Source organism: Brassica napus, chromosome C2, assembly GCF_020379485.1.
Source record: "Brassica napus cultivar Da-Ae chromosome C2, Da-Ae, whole genome shotgun sequence".
NCBI classification, from domain to species: domain Eukaryota; kingdom Viridiplantae; phylum Streptophyta; class Magnoliopsida; order Brassicales; family Brassicaceae; genus Brassica; species Brassica napus.
Window position 1 is genome coordinate 30,838,533 of NC_063445.1, and position 15,582 is coordinate 30,854,114.

At 30.6% G+C, this 15,582-nt stretch overlaps 1 long non-coding RNA gene across 1 annotated transcript; it reads left to right on the forward strand.

Moving 5' to 3' along the window:
* The first annotated feature begins 8,066 nt into the window (after positions 1-8,066).
* On the forward strand, positions 8,067-12,035 carry LOC106422239. The gene is made up of 3 exons (XR_001284400.3): positions 8,067-8,959; positions 9,213-9,281; positions 11,005-12,035. It is a non-coding gene; the product is annotated as an uncharacterized LOC106422239 (long non-coding RNA).
* Positions 12,036-15,582: the final 3,547 nt, after the last annotated feature.

The window sequence follows — 15,582 nt, forward strand, 5'->3', positions numbered from 1 at the left end:
TGTTATTAAATTTTTTCTATTTTTTATTGTTTATTTTAAATTTAATTTCATTATTCCTATTAGACATTTTAATATTCATTAATTTTAATTTTGTTATATATTTTATTATAATAATTATTAGATTTGATCGGCGCTTTAAAGCACGAGATTAATTTTTCTTCAAATACAGATTTACTGAAAAAATAGAAAGTTTATACATATGTATTTTTTATAAAAAAAATATTTTAAAGTACATATAATTAAATTAAAATTTACATGAATATAATTTTATGAAAATAAGATAATTCATTTATATAATCCGCCTCGTATCAATTTTACTTATATTTAAAAACTTTAAATTTTAGTAAAAGAGTTTTTTTTTTTTGGTAAAAATTTATTTTATTATTATATTTTTGTCAGCATATTATATAAATTAACTATTTTCATTCAACCCGTTTCATACTTGATAAATATATTAAATTATTTTTAATATTCTAATTTAAATATATATTAAAATATGAAATTATTTATATATTTTATGTTAATATTTGTTTTAATATGTTGAAGTATGTTGTAAAATTCATGAATATATTTTATTCTGTTATTTTATAATTACAAAATAGTTAATAAATGTATTAAGTTACTTTATATTGATTAATTGGTGTAGTAATTTAATTATGAATATATATTATGTATATATAAATATTATAGAAATGTCATTTTTATTATAAAAATGAAAAAATGAATTAATAATTTTTTTTTAATTTTAGTTGTTATTAATTATGATTTTTATTATTTAAAACTAAAGATTAAAAATAAATGAATATTTACATTTTAATACAATATATTATTAAAATGTAATCTTAGAAAAATATTTTTAAGAATATCTTTTAAATATCTTGTTTTAAAAGATTAAAATAATAGGTTAAATATGATATATATTTAATAATAAGTAAGTTAATTGTATGAAAAATAATAAAAAATTAAATAAATGTAATACTCCAACCTAAACTATTTGCAAGTAGATAAAAGTATTGATATATATTACACCGAATTTGGACAAGAATATTCTTCTACTTTATCTCAATGCCCAGCCGCATTTGAGTGGGCAACACAACAAAAACGGTTCCTAAAAGAGCCAGAAAAATCTGGAGAGAAGAACAACATATTGGTCTAGAGAAAAGGGAAAAAAATCTTGGGGTTCATAGAAAGTCGGAGTTGGCAAGGAAAATTTGGGGGCGGGGGTTCAATTCAAATGGGTTATTGGTGCGATTCACGTGGAAGTTAAGTAGGATAGCAATGGAGAAGTCATAGACAAATGACGAGATCAGTCTGACTATTTTTGAAGTGGAGATGTCACACAATGTCGCAGAAACCGAGCAGTCAACCATATTGTTGTTCCAGGTGTAAAGACAAAACTCTGGTGACCTTATTTTCTTAAATTTTCACCAGTGTTGGCGGTGAAGGTCTTGCGTGCTTCTTTATACTGTGTCTCCCCGGTGTAAATCCCCGATATATTATTTGAGAAACATTACAACTTTTTTTGTAGCCACATGTCATCACTTGGATGATTCTTAGAATCATTAGAGAAATATGTTAGTCCATCTAATTAGATAATAAGTTTTTTATTAAACTAACAATATATTCATCATTAATGTACTTTATTATTTTCTTAAATAAAATTTACGGAATTGCCTAATGTAGCTAAAGTATATATGACAATTAATGATTTTGAATAATAAAGATTTGATAAAAAAATAGTGTATCTTCTATTATATTTGTTTAATTTTATACTATTAAATAAATTAAACAACCACAGTAACCATATAATAAAAATTTAGATTTTTATGTATATGTTATATTTTGAATTTTTACAAACGGCTATAAATTACTAAAACTGTTAAAAGTCTCACATTCAAATTTTATGATCCATGGTTTAAAATTTTTGTTATGACAAAATGTAAATGATTACAAAAATTATATAAGTAAAAAATCTAATTTAATTAATTAATTAGATTAATATATATCATTTTAAATTAAACTATAAACCATATAAAATACAATATTTTAGTTTCAAAATTTATCTTGAACAATTTTTTTGATAAAAGTTTTGAACGATCATTGACAACTTATTTTTTTAAAATTGAAAATTACTATTAATCCTACAATAAAAATTTTGTTATCAATAATTTAAATTTTTTTCTATAAAAGATACAAATGATCAAAAAAACTATATGAGTAGATCATCATTTAATAGACATTAATATTAGAAATATACTAAAATATATTATCTATGTTAGTATCATTTAAATTTAATTACATATCCTATCAAATATAAAAAAAAATATTTTTTGGATTAATAAAATTGATTTATATGTGTGCACCAGTTTAATTATATATTTAATAGTTACTGGCTTTTAATTATTTAATATATATTTATTATTTGATAATATGTAAAAATATTTAATACATAAAATAATTTATATATATAATGTTGATTCCGCGCAAGGCGCGGATCTTAACCTAGTGTAAAGAAAAGTATACGATAATCAGAGCTGGCTTAACATTGTTATGGGCCCTAGGGCAAAAAAATTTTTTTTACCCTCTAAGATTTATATTCAGATAATGTTTAAAATATTTTTAAAATTTAATCAGTAATATTTTGTATATTTTGTGATGAAAATAAAACTATATGCATATCAAATATTTTTGGGCCATTTTCAATTTTATTTATTATATTTATAATTTTTTTATATAAAAATATAGATTTTTTTAAAAAAATTGGACCCCTTAACTATTAATATACAGGGGATACGGGCTTGGACCCGAGGCGGTCACACCACTTGTCTCCCCCCCCCCCCTCCTCAGCCAGCCCTGATGGTAATGTAAGATTCTATACCATTTCTAGGGTGTATATAATAGGTTATGTGGGGGTTATGTTGTTGGAATATGCAGACAAAGTGCTCTGACATACATTGATTGACAATTGAAAGAGCTGCTCGTAATAGTTTGACCTAGCTTAATTCCCTGGTTTGGTCGACTTAGGAATTGGGAATAGGCTAGTCGAGAATAAAGACTAATGGGTCGCATCTTTGTCATTAACCGAGGATTGAGCTTCTTGGGGATTAAGAAAATCTGAGTCAAATTCCAATCCACCGGAAATGATCCTGTTTGGAAAAAATTGTCTCCTCCTGGTAGTAGCTTTTAGTGAGTGATCGGCTGCGACAAGAGGGCAATAACACCGATAAACGCCTCTGATCTTCCTTGCGTCTGTCTCTTCCGATTTTTTATCCGCTTTGAGCTCTTATTGTAGCTTGAATTCCTTTAGTAGCTAGTTTATAGTTCCTAATATGAAGAAAAAAAGAAGGGTTGAAGTTTAGACCACTCCCAGTAGTTCTACCTATAGAAAACATCATGAAAGAGGATATCAGAATGGGCTAAAGGTTATGAGCTTATATAATCAATAACTAGGATAAGACATACGCCTTTCGCAAGGTGAATTTATATGAAGATTATTTAAGAAATATCATATGGAAAAATAAAATTTATATTCTTGATCGAATTAATATTTTTGGCCCTTCAACAATTTTTCAAATTTTTTTTTGTTAATTACATAATTTGTTTACTGATGAGCTGATCTCATTTTTAAAAATATTTTAAGTCAAAAAATCACTTATCGCATAAGAACCTAACGTTTAGGCCGAAGAATCTCAGGCCTACTATTTGGTTACAATGAAACTATGTCAGCTCGGTTTTATATCATGATTTAGCAATTTAAAAGTTAATTATGGTTATGAGAAGTTTACGTTCACGTGCCAATCCTATGTGTCTTCAATATTTTTTTCGTTTTTGTGTCGCTTTTTTCATTTTGGTTATTGTTGATATAAATATTGATTTTTGAGTTTATTCTCATTTCGTTATTTTGTTTTGGCCTGAGATTTATAAAATGTTTAAGATTTAAAATTATTAAAGAGATACATAGTTAGGTTAAGATATGCGCCTTGTGCATAATAAATATTTTATATTTATTACTTATTTTATGTTTTTCTGCATATTATGAAATAATAAAATAATAATTATATATTAAATAACTACGAAATCAGTTACTGTTATGTAATAAATTGGCGTGTGCATATAAATCAAACGACCGCTCTTGTTTATTCGCAATCATTTTAGGGTAAATAAATCAAAATAATCAATCTTATCTATCATATATGATATATAATTAAATTTAAATGATATTAACATAGATATATATATACATATATATATATATATATATATAATATACTTTTAATATGTTTATTTATTAAATAAGGTTTCTACTCATATGATTATTTGCATATTTGTGTATCAAAATTTTACACCAACGATTGTTTTTTAATGTGGAATGTTTAGTGGTTTCAATAATTTATAATCATTTAAAAAAACAATGAAGATTTCAAAACTAAAAGATTAACTTTTCAATATATGTTCAACGCATATTTCAAAATATAAGTATGTATTTTCATATGATGTATAGTTTAATTTAAACGATATGAAATATATATATATATTAACATAATCACCTATTAAAATAAAATTATTTATTCATATAATTTTATAATCATCGTATCTTATTATTGAAAAAACTTTAAACCTTGATCAGAAAAGTTTATGTGAGATTTTTAACAGTTTTAATAATTTATACTCGTTTTGAAAAATTCAAAATACAACATATACAAAAAATATATAAATTTTTATTATATAATTAATTTTATTGTGTAATTTATTTTAATAATAAATAATTAAACAAAAATGATAGAAAATATACAGATTGTTAGCAAATATTTATTATTTAAAATCATTAATTGTCATATATATATCTTAATCACATTAGGTAATTCCGTAGGTTTTATTTAAGGAAATAATATATAATAATTTCAATTTGGTAAATGAATGATCCATAATGGACATACTATATAATAAAAAAATTCCCTAGCAATTTAATTTTGGACAAACAAAATTTTCAATTGATTCTCAAGCCGCCACATAAGCAAAATTAGCATTCTAATTACGTGTAAACTCAGCATGACATTTTTTTAATTAGTACAAACTACATGTTATAACTTTTTAAATGTTTTTCAATTAATATATAGCGGATATGACCATCGAGTCGATTTTATAATTTCATTCCATACCGGTGCCTTTCCATTGGTCAACAACCAACTGTCAATTTCCTCTTCCTTCATTTTGAGAACAAGTCTCTCTTGGCCGGGGGGTGGGGGTGGGGAGAGAACGTGGATCTTAAAAGAATCTATGCAATTTAGGAGGAATCAATGAAATGACATCAATTCAAATCCTGGATTTCGAATTGAGAGAAATAGTGAGAGAGATAAAAAATTCTCACTATTTCTGAAAAAATAACATAATTCTACGGGTTTAAATGAGCAAATTTATTAAATTTTAAAATTAAATAAGTCCAAACTATTTAATTTTTAAATGGAATGAGTCCCAAATAAAATGAGTCTAATTTTATAAATCTTAAATTTCAGGTTTAAGAATTTTATATGGTAACAATATATCGTTATAAATCATTGTTCAAATAAAGAAGTAAAATATACATTATATTGTTATAAAACTTTTTCAAAAAAATTATATTGTTATAGGTATCAAAAAATAGTAACAAACAATATTAGATATAAACTAAATGATGATATTTTTAGCGAGATGGTAACAAGCACACATATATATATTACTAGGGCCGGTCCGAGCTACGCCCGGATTTTTTATTTAAATATTAATTATAATCATATATTTATGTTATTTTTATATATAAATATTATATAAATATAAGTAGCTAGATAATTATAAAATTTTATTTAATTATTTATTGTTTTCTGTCTTATGAATTTCAATTAACTCAATTTCTTACAATAAAATTTTCTGTTGATTTATTTATTGAATGAAACTTGTGTAGCTTAAAATCATGCATGCATTTAAGCTGAATCAAATCTAAACTAAACCGAAATAAATCCGGTTATGTTATGTCGTTTTTCTTTGAAACAAAAGGCTCAAAAGAAAAGACCCAATGGAAATTGAACGAATTGCTTCCTGTCTATTTCCTTATTACGTTTAAAATATGTATCTCATATCTCACCAACACGCATGTCTCTGCGCATATATGGCACTTCCATTCATGTTAATTCCCAAAAACTAATTAAAAAATAAAATAAAAATCTTTGATTGCTTCCCTTATCTTTTTATGATTCGTTCGGAGCAATCTTTTCTTTGATAATATTTATATTTCTTTGGACAAAAAAAACTATATTTCTCTCTTGATCGAGTCATAGCAGAATTGAGAAACCGATCTGATTTACTCGCCACCGCTTAAACTTTGGAATATTTTTATTAATTGGCTCGATTTTCTTTTTTAACCTCTTCAGTGTTGTTGCTCATCATCTTCTTCCCTCTGCCTCTTCATACTCTGCAAAACTCATCGCCAGTAATTTTAAACTCTTGAATGTTATTGAGTTACGGTGGCGGCGAAATGAACCGTCATCGTTGATATCGCCTCCAACCAAGGCGAAGTCAGTAGCATCCAGAAACTCACGGTACGCTCCTTCTTTTCCTTCTTGTTTCCAAAGTTTCATTCTTTACATATGTTTTCATTATAGTGGCTATCTCTCTGTATTTGGGCTATATCACGGTGTGAACAAAAAGCATACTAAACCATAAACAATTATGAAACGCAGCAGCGCACATCAAAACTTAATGAAACCATGAGTTTTAGGCAAAGAAGACAGGTGTCGCACTCACAATCAACGACTTTATGACGTGGCGCAACAGGAGTGAGGCAAACATTTTTATATATATATAGATAGATATACATGAAATATTAAAAAAACGATTGTTACCATCATTTGAAAAATGGTAACAAGCACAGGTCATCCCAGTTAATTAACTAATCGAAATGGGATTACAATAAGTTAAAACTTGAAAACTAAAATATAATTAAAATAATTTATTGTACTATTAAAAAGCCAAATAATAGTTAGTCCACATATATATGAAAATATGAAATATGAACCTATAATAATTACAGCAATAGGTTATTTATAGTAAATATTAAATTAGATTTTCAAAATGAAAAAATTCCGCACTTTCAAAGCGCGGATTAATCTAGTTAGATTTTAAAAGAGAAATTAAAGAGAGATATGAAGATAAAAAAGGAGAGAAAATGTGATTTTGGTTAGTCAGTGAATTTGAGTTTTTTTGTTGGGTTAGTGGGTAGGTTAGTTTTGGGTTTACTAAAAAAATTCATTAATATTCTTGTATTACAAGAACTGAGTCTTGAATGGTAGAAAAATACACACAAATTAATTTAAAACTAGGTGTCTTCCTGCACCATGTGCAGTAAAAAAAATTTTAAAATTTTTTTAACAAATAAATATAAGTTATATTTTAAAATAAAAATTTATTAATATTGTAAATTTTCTTTTTCGTATCAGTATTTTAATATAAATTTGATTTAATTAAACATAAAAATTATATTTAAGAATATGCATGTATATATTTGAAATTATAATCTTAGATAGATTTTTCTATCTATTTATTTTAAATAAATATATTAAATAAATTTGTAAAAGTTGCATAATTACCAAAAATTAAAATTAAACAATATTTATAAAATTTGTAGATATATAAGAAAATAATGATTTTACGATTAAATTTTTATAATTTTCTAAAACAATTGTATATATTTTTGAAAATTTTAGTAATAAAATTGTATAATATAAAAATATATAATTAAATTATATTTCGAAATTTATAATGCCATATTTGAATATATTTATTTTAATGATGATTTATGAGTTATTCCCATATTCTAAAAAAAATTCCAAAAATATAAATTGACATTAAATGTAATATATGAGTTATTACCATATTTTAAAAAGTTTACCAAAAATATAAATTAACATTAAATGCAATTATCCATGTCATATTAAACTAGACATGTCATCAATTTCAATAGCCATGTCATATTTGTTTTGTGAAATTGATTGTAGAAAGAACATGTGGCAAAATCACTTCCTAAATATAGTCTAGGGGAAGTTTACTTAAAATCTCCAGAAATGTTATCCAATATGTAAAAAATAAAATAATCTTTAAAAATTTTAAGAAAATAAATTAATTTATGGGCTTGCTAATTAATTACGTCACCTACTCCTCACATTAACATCACAAGGCCCAATTCTTCTTCTTCTTCGTCTTATCTAAGTCTGTTATCAGTGAAGACCGAGCACATTTTGTCGCCGTTAAGAGAAACCAATGAGGAGAGTAAGAGCACCATTAACGGGGTATATAATTAGGGTCTCTTCATCTAATTGTCAGAAAAAAAAATGAAAAAAAGAAAAAGAGGAAAACACGTCTCTTATTTCATGCCCGCAAGGGACGTCGCTTATTGACATGTGTCAAAACAAGAGTGGGTGGAGAGAAGATGGTGTCGACCTTCTCGTTTTCTCTCTGTCTCGATTCCTCTCCTCTACGAAACCTCTGTCTCTCTTGATTCTTTTCTTCTCATCGGTGGCTCCTCCCTTCTCCGATCTATCTATCTCTGTGGCTCCTCCTTCTCCGATCTATCTCTCTCGGTGGCTGTCGTCGGTGATCTATCTCTCCTCGCCGTTCTATCTCTCTCGATTCCTCTCGTCGAGTAATCGCTTTGGCCTTCTCTCCAGAATCATCTCGTCTGTTACCTCTCTCTCTCTTTTGGGTGATCTATCTCTCTGTGGCTCTCTTCGAGGGCGACGGAACCCTCTATCTGTGGCTCTCCTAAAATCAAAAGGTAAACGGGTTGTTTGGTTGTTTTTGCATGTTTTAGATTATGATTGTTCTTGGTCTGATCGAATGTTTTATTTGTTTTGTCTGCTGATTCTGTCTCCCTGTGGCTCTCATTGACGGTGACGGACCATTGTCTCGGTGTCTGTCGGGGAGTGGAAAGGTAAAACTTATCGTTTCATGTTCTTCAAGGTTTTACAATTTTTATTTGTTTGCTGTGTTCGATCATGTGTCATGAATGATTATGTATGTTGTTACCTTAGATGGATGGATCAAATTATATTTTTTTACCGCATCAATGGTTTCAATTTTCATTGGTTGTTGTGATAGTTTGTGTCTATTGCCTCTCTGCTATGCTTATGTGTTTGTGTCATCAGATGGTTAGATGAAATCTAATTTGATATGTTCGGTCTTAGTGTATTTAGATGGATGTATCAAGAGAGCCGAGCAAGGGTCATCGGACAAAGGAGTACGCAACTACACAGGTTAGTGTTACTCTTTCATCTGCGTTGAAATGAAATGGTTGCTTTAGTTTAAGAGTTTCGTCTGAGGAAATGGTGTAGCTTCTGGTCTATAATGAAATGGTAATTAATGGAATTGATGTTGTGGTTGAAAAAATGGTTGCATTGTTTGTTGTTTGTTGTTAGAAATATGTCAACTCAGAACATAGGATGTCCTCTTTCCAGCTGTGTTTTAAATGGATGAGTTTATGACTTAAAAAAGATGTTTAATTTAGATAGTCTTGTTGGTTGGGTGATAGTCTTGTTGGTTGAGTGTGTTGAATGCGTTTCTCTTTTCTCCCTCTCTCTTGAATAAATTGAAACCTCTGTGTGCCTCTTTCAGATACGAAAGTTGAATGTGGGTTCCTCTGTCTCCTCTTTCCCCTTTGTCTCCCGTGTCTCTTTCTCCTGTTTCTCCTCTGTCTCCTGTTTCTCCTCTTTCCCCTCTGTCTCCCGTGTCTCTTTCTCTTCTGTCTCCTGTTTCTCCTCTGTCTCCTGTTTCTCCTCTTTCCTCTCTGTCTCCCGTGTCTCTTTCTCCTCTGTCTCCTGTTTCTCCTCTCTCTTTCACTGCGGAAATGGATTTCAATCCATTTCAGAACTCGGCAAACTTTGTTGATCTATTAAATAGTCAACAAAAAGTGTTCTTTGGTAACGTATCAGATACCGTTCCACTCCCATCACCGGAAGGTCCAAAAAAAGTTGACGAGGCTACTATAGAGCGTAAGGAACGAAGATCCTGGACGCCAACAGATGATATAGTGCTTATAAGTGTGTGGTTGAACACGAGCAAAGACCCCGTTGTTGGGAATGAGCAACGGTCAATAGCTTTCTGGAAGCGAATCGCAGCATACTTCTCCGCGAGTCCCAAGGTTGCTGGTAGTGAAAAAATAGAGGGATCTCAATGCAAGCAACGTTGGCACAAGCTAAATGATCTAGTTTCCAAGTTCTGTGGGGCGTATGAAGCAGCTACAAGAGAGAGAACCAGTGGTATGAACGAGAATGATGTTGTAAAATTAGCCCATGAAATCTTCTTCTCCAACTATAAAAAGAGGTTCACACTTGAACATGCTTGGCATGAGCTTCGCAATGACCAGAAGTGGTGTGAAGTCTCTACAGCTAAAACTGATAGCAGCTCCAAAAAGAGAAAGTGTGTGGATGGATCACATTCAGCGAGCTCTCATGTAAATGTAAATGCTGCTGCTGAAGATGATAACGGAAGGTATCGTCCAGCTGGGGTTAAGGCAGCAAAGGCCCGTGGGAAGAGGCCGATGGGTGAGGGGAAACAGCTGTCTGAGTTGCAGTCTATGTGGACCATCAAGAGGGAGGATTTGGCAATCAAGGAAAGGCTCTCCAAGATGAAGTTACTTGAGTGTCTTGTTGCAAAACAAGAACCCCTTGCTGAGTATGAAGAAGTTCTGAAGAAGAAGCTCATAGATGAGTTGATTTCTAGTTAAATTGTAACTCTCGGTCATGTGTTGCTCATTATGTATAATGTGCTTGTTATGTTCTTGTTATCTTGTCTCGTGTTTAATATAATTATGCTTGTTGTTATGTTTTGTTATCTTGTTATCTTGTTCTCTGGTTAATATAATTATGCTTGTTCTAAATATAAATGTGCTTGTTGTTATGTTCTGTTATCTTTTTATCTTGTCCTCTGGTTAATATAATTATGCTTGTTCTAAATATAAATGTGCTCATTTTGTTGCAGGTCACACGTTATGTCTTGTACTGGGAGCATTGACATTGGCTTATGTCACGGACTAAAAGACGTTGGTGTCTTGTGTGTCACGGGCTTCCAAAGACCACTTTTTTTTTTCTGTACTTGCTCACGGGCTTTGAAAGACCACTTGTAACAAACACAAAAAGCTTGTTTTATGTCACGGACTTGTATATGTTGATTTGTAGACTTGTATGTTTCTGTCTATATATATCATCAGTTTCTCAATCGAGTTGTCACCACACCAAACTCACCTTCTCTCTCGACTTGTAACAAACCAAACTCACCTTCTCTTTATCAACTTGTAAGAATCAAAACTCATCATCCCTCTCGACTCGTCTTTATAAACAACCCATCTTCTCTCTATTTTAAACACCAAAGTCATCTTCTCTCTTAAATAAACAACTCATCTTCACTCTTTAATCATTATGGCTTCTTCTTCTCAAACAAATGTAGATGATACGTTTGACGATGCATTTGATGAGGTCTTTGATCAGCAGTTTGATCAAGCCTTTGAAGATTTGACCATTCAAGTTGAACAAAAAGAACGGAGAAAAAGAAGAAAGAAACGAGCTTATATAGAAAGAAATCGAGAAGAAGGCAATGTACGTTTATGGAATGATTATTTCAGTGAAACTCCGACGTATCCTGAACATTATTTTCGACGACGTTTTAGAATGAACAAGAGATTGTTCATGCACATTGTTCATCGACTCTCCAACGAAGTTCACTTCTTTTCTCAAAGAAGAGATGGTCTGGGAAGGCTTGGTCTTTCATCACTCCAAAAGTGTACAGCAGCCATTCGTGTCTTGGCTTATGGTAGTGCAGCTGATACGGTCGACGAATACCTCCGGCTAGGTGAAACTACAACTCGGTCATGTTTGGAGAATTTTGTTGAAGGAATTATTTATTTGTTCGGCGATGAGTACCTAAGAAGACCAACACCAACATATCTTCAACGTCTACTTGATATTGGAGATCATCGTGGATTTCCCGGGATGATAGGAAGCATCGATTGTATGCATTGGGAGTGGAAGAATTGTCCCACCGCTTGGAAAGGGCAATATTGTCGTGGTTCGGGAAAACCAACAATCGTTTTAGAGGCGGTTGCTTCATATGATCTCTGGATATGGCATGCATTTTTTGGACCTCCAGGTACCTTAAATGATATCAATGTTCTTGATCGCTCTCCTGTTTTTGATGACATAATAAAAGGTCAAGCTCCGCAAGTCACTTACTCTGTCAACGGAAGAGAGTATAATTTGGCTTACTATCTCACTGATGGTATCTACCCAAAATGGGCAACTTTTATCCAATCTATTCCAATACCACAAGGGCCAAAAGCCGTTTTATTTGCTCAACGTCAAGAAGCTGTCCGTAAAGATGTCGAGCGTGCTTTTGGAGTCTTGCAAGCTCGATTTGCCATTGTTAAAAATCCGGCACTTTTTTGGGATAAAGTCAACATTGGGAAGATTATGAGAGCATGTATCATACTCCATAATATGATAGTAGAAGACGAACGAGATGGATACACTCTATTTAATCTTTCAGAGTTTCTACCAGGAGAAGACAACGGAAGTTCACATGTCGATCTCACGTATTCTACAGATATCCCTACAAATATCGCCAATATGATGGGTGTTCGAACTAAACTTCGGGATAGACAGATGCATGAACAACTGAAAGCTGATTTGGTTGAACATGTGTGGCGTAAATTTGGACCCGATGAAGACAACAACTGAGCTCGGATGTTTCTTTCAAATTATTCTCGTTTATTTTGATAAACTTTGTTTTTATGTTTTATGTATCTTTTTACAATCTATGTTTCAATTGTACTTTTTTCCTATGTTTTAAGTTTAAGTTTAATAATAAATTTTTTTAAAAAAATTATGTTTAATTAATTTTTTTTTTAAGAAATCATGAATAAGAGACTTGCATTGCACCGCGAAAATTAATGGGTCTCTTAATCCGGTCTCTTAATCCACTTTTTCAATAAAAAAAAGTATTAAATAAAATTTAAGAGACCCAATTAGTGTATTTGGGTTGATGGTGCTCTAAGATGTGGATTCACAATTTATCTGATTTATCAGTTTAGGCTTCTTATACTATTTCCAAATTGAAAATGGTTTAGCTTCCCTACAATCTCCTCTTAGTACAAGTACGATAAGGATTTGTTCATAGTATTTGACACCAAAGAAACACGTCAAAACATCCCCTAGACTATATTTGCGAAGTGATTTTGCCACATGTTCTTTCTACAATCAATTTCACAAAACAAATATGACATGGCTACTGAAATTGATGACATGGCTTCTGGAAAAATATGACATGGATAATTTCATTTAATGTTAATTTATATTTTTGGCAAACTTATTAGAATAAGGTAATAATTCATATATTACATTTAATATTGATATTTCTTTTTGGTAAACTTTTTTAAAATATGGTAATAGCTCATACATCATCTATAAAATAAATATATTCATATATAACATTTTAAATTTCGAAATATTATTATTTTGTATACTTATACAATTTGTATTACTAAAGATTTCAAAAATTTCTACAATTTTTTAAAAATTTAAATATCTAATCGTAAGATCATTAGTCTTATATATCTACAAATTTTATAAATATTGTTTAGGTTAAATATTTGATAATTATACAATTTTATATTATTTTTATTAATTTTATACAAATTGATTTAATATATTTCAAATCTATATTAAATATTATTAAGAAAATAATCAAATCTATAATATTTAATAAAATTTATTTTTAAATATAAGTTAGATTTAAAAAAAAATTCACTGTACATAGTGCAGGAAAACACCTAGTATTTATGTACTTATGTATCAGTAATAACATATATACAGAACTATATTCGAATATTTGGTTGAAATATATTTGTACAGATTAAAGTTTTAAGATGGATTATGTATTTATATTTGATTTATTATTTAAAACATAATGAAAAGTAAATAGGGTTTAGAGGACCTAAAACAGTTGAATCTCAATTTTAATGAATTTCAAAATTTTGGGGAAGAGATTGTTTTGGGTTTGAGATCGGTTGGAGAACAAAATACATCAAAATTTTGGATTGAAGGCATGTTGGATATGTGAGTATACAGTTGATGATGAGAAATCATAGAAATGTAACAATCAAACATAAACTTCATCCCTTCTGACTGTCACTAACAAGCTCCATAATCTGAAACCTAACACTATGACCGGACTAAAGATTGAACATTTGACTACTACAATGTCTTAAACAAATTAGTTAAGCAGCCAACGAAGTTCACCTGTGTGACTCCTTGCTCCATGAGCTCAACCACATTCTCGTGTACAATCCTCCCTCTCATCGTAATCACCTTCTTTAAGTAACCAACGTAGAGCTGTAGACCTTCCTCCTCCATCCCCAACGGAGAGTATAGCCGCACGAATCTCAGAATGCTTGTATGATCTCTCTGATCTATGGCCGCCAAGAGCTTCTTCTTCGCAATACCTTCGAGCTGCTTCTTGGACTCGAGAAGCTGCTCTCTCTGATCAGAACCAGAATCCTTGTACTGTGCATCGATCTGGAGAAACCTCTGTACGAACTTCGCGGCGGATCCGTAATCCTCCGATTCCAAAGCAGTCATCACGCCTTCGATGCAATTCCCTCGCTCGACAATGGCTTCGATACGGGAGAGAGTAATGTCAGACAGGAGACTGAGCTAGATCAAGCTCACGTACCTTTCCGCTGACCTAATCCGCGAGATCACAGGTCGATCGTATTGGTTTATAATATCCCGGTTTAGTGGTTTGGTTAGGAAATCCGGTTATTTACACTCTTGTACAGATGACTATATATACATGTACTTGTACATTTTAATCAATAAGAGATATTTTTATATTACTCTCCTTCTTCTCTCTCAAGCAAGCTTGAACGTAATATGGTATCAAAGCTAATATTGAGCTTGATTTTTGAATCGAACCGATGACTATCGCATTACAAATGCGATGCTCTAACCTCTGAGCTAAACGGGCTCTAAGCTAGAATTTGAGACAAAGTTTTATATCAATTTTAAAAAAACCTAAACTTCTTTTTTGCAGCATTCCGGAGATTGCCGGGGGTATTTGACCGCGGTGGGATAGAGTCTTCCTGATTGATTCTCAATCGAGCTCGTGTTACGTCTTCAACCTACAATGGTGTCAGTGAAGAAGATTCCCCGTCGATCGACTCGTACGACAACCCGCGCAGCTCCGAACGGTCACGATTTGAAGAACTATCATCCAAGATTGGAGTCACTCACCCGTCTCCATCTTGAGGGGCATGTAAGAGAGATATAGTTAGAGGATCTTCTTGTAATTAGTTAACTCTGTAATCTCTATATATTCTGTAAATGTTCTCAATCAATATAATCAAGTAATTACATTGATCGCAAGTTCCTCATGTCTCTCAGAGTTAGGTTGTTCATGAAGGGGTTTTTTGTCAACGGCTTTTAGTTTTCACATGTTCTTAAAATATTATAATATCACGAACTCTGTAAATACTTAAAAATATATAACATATATGTTCACAAAAAA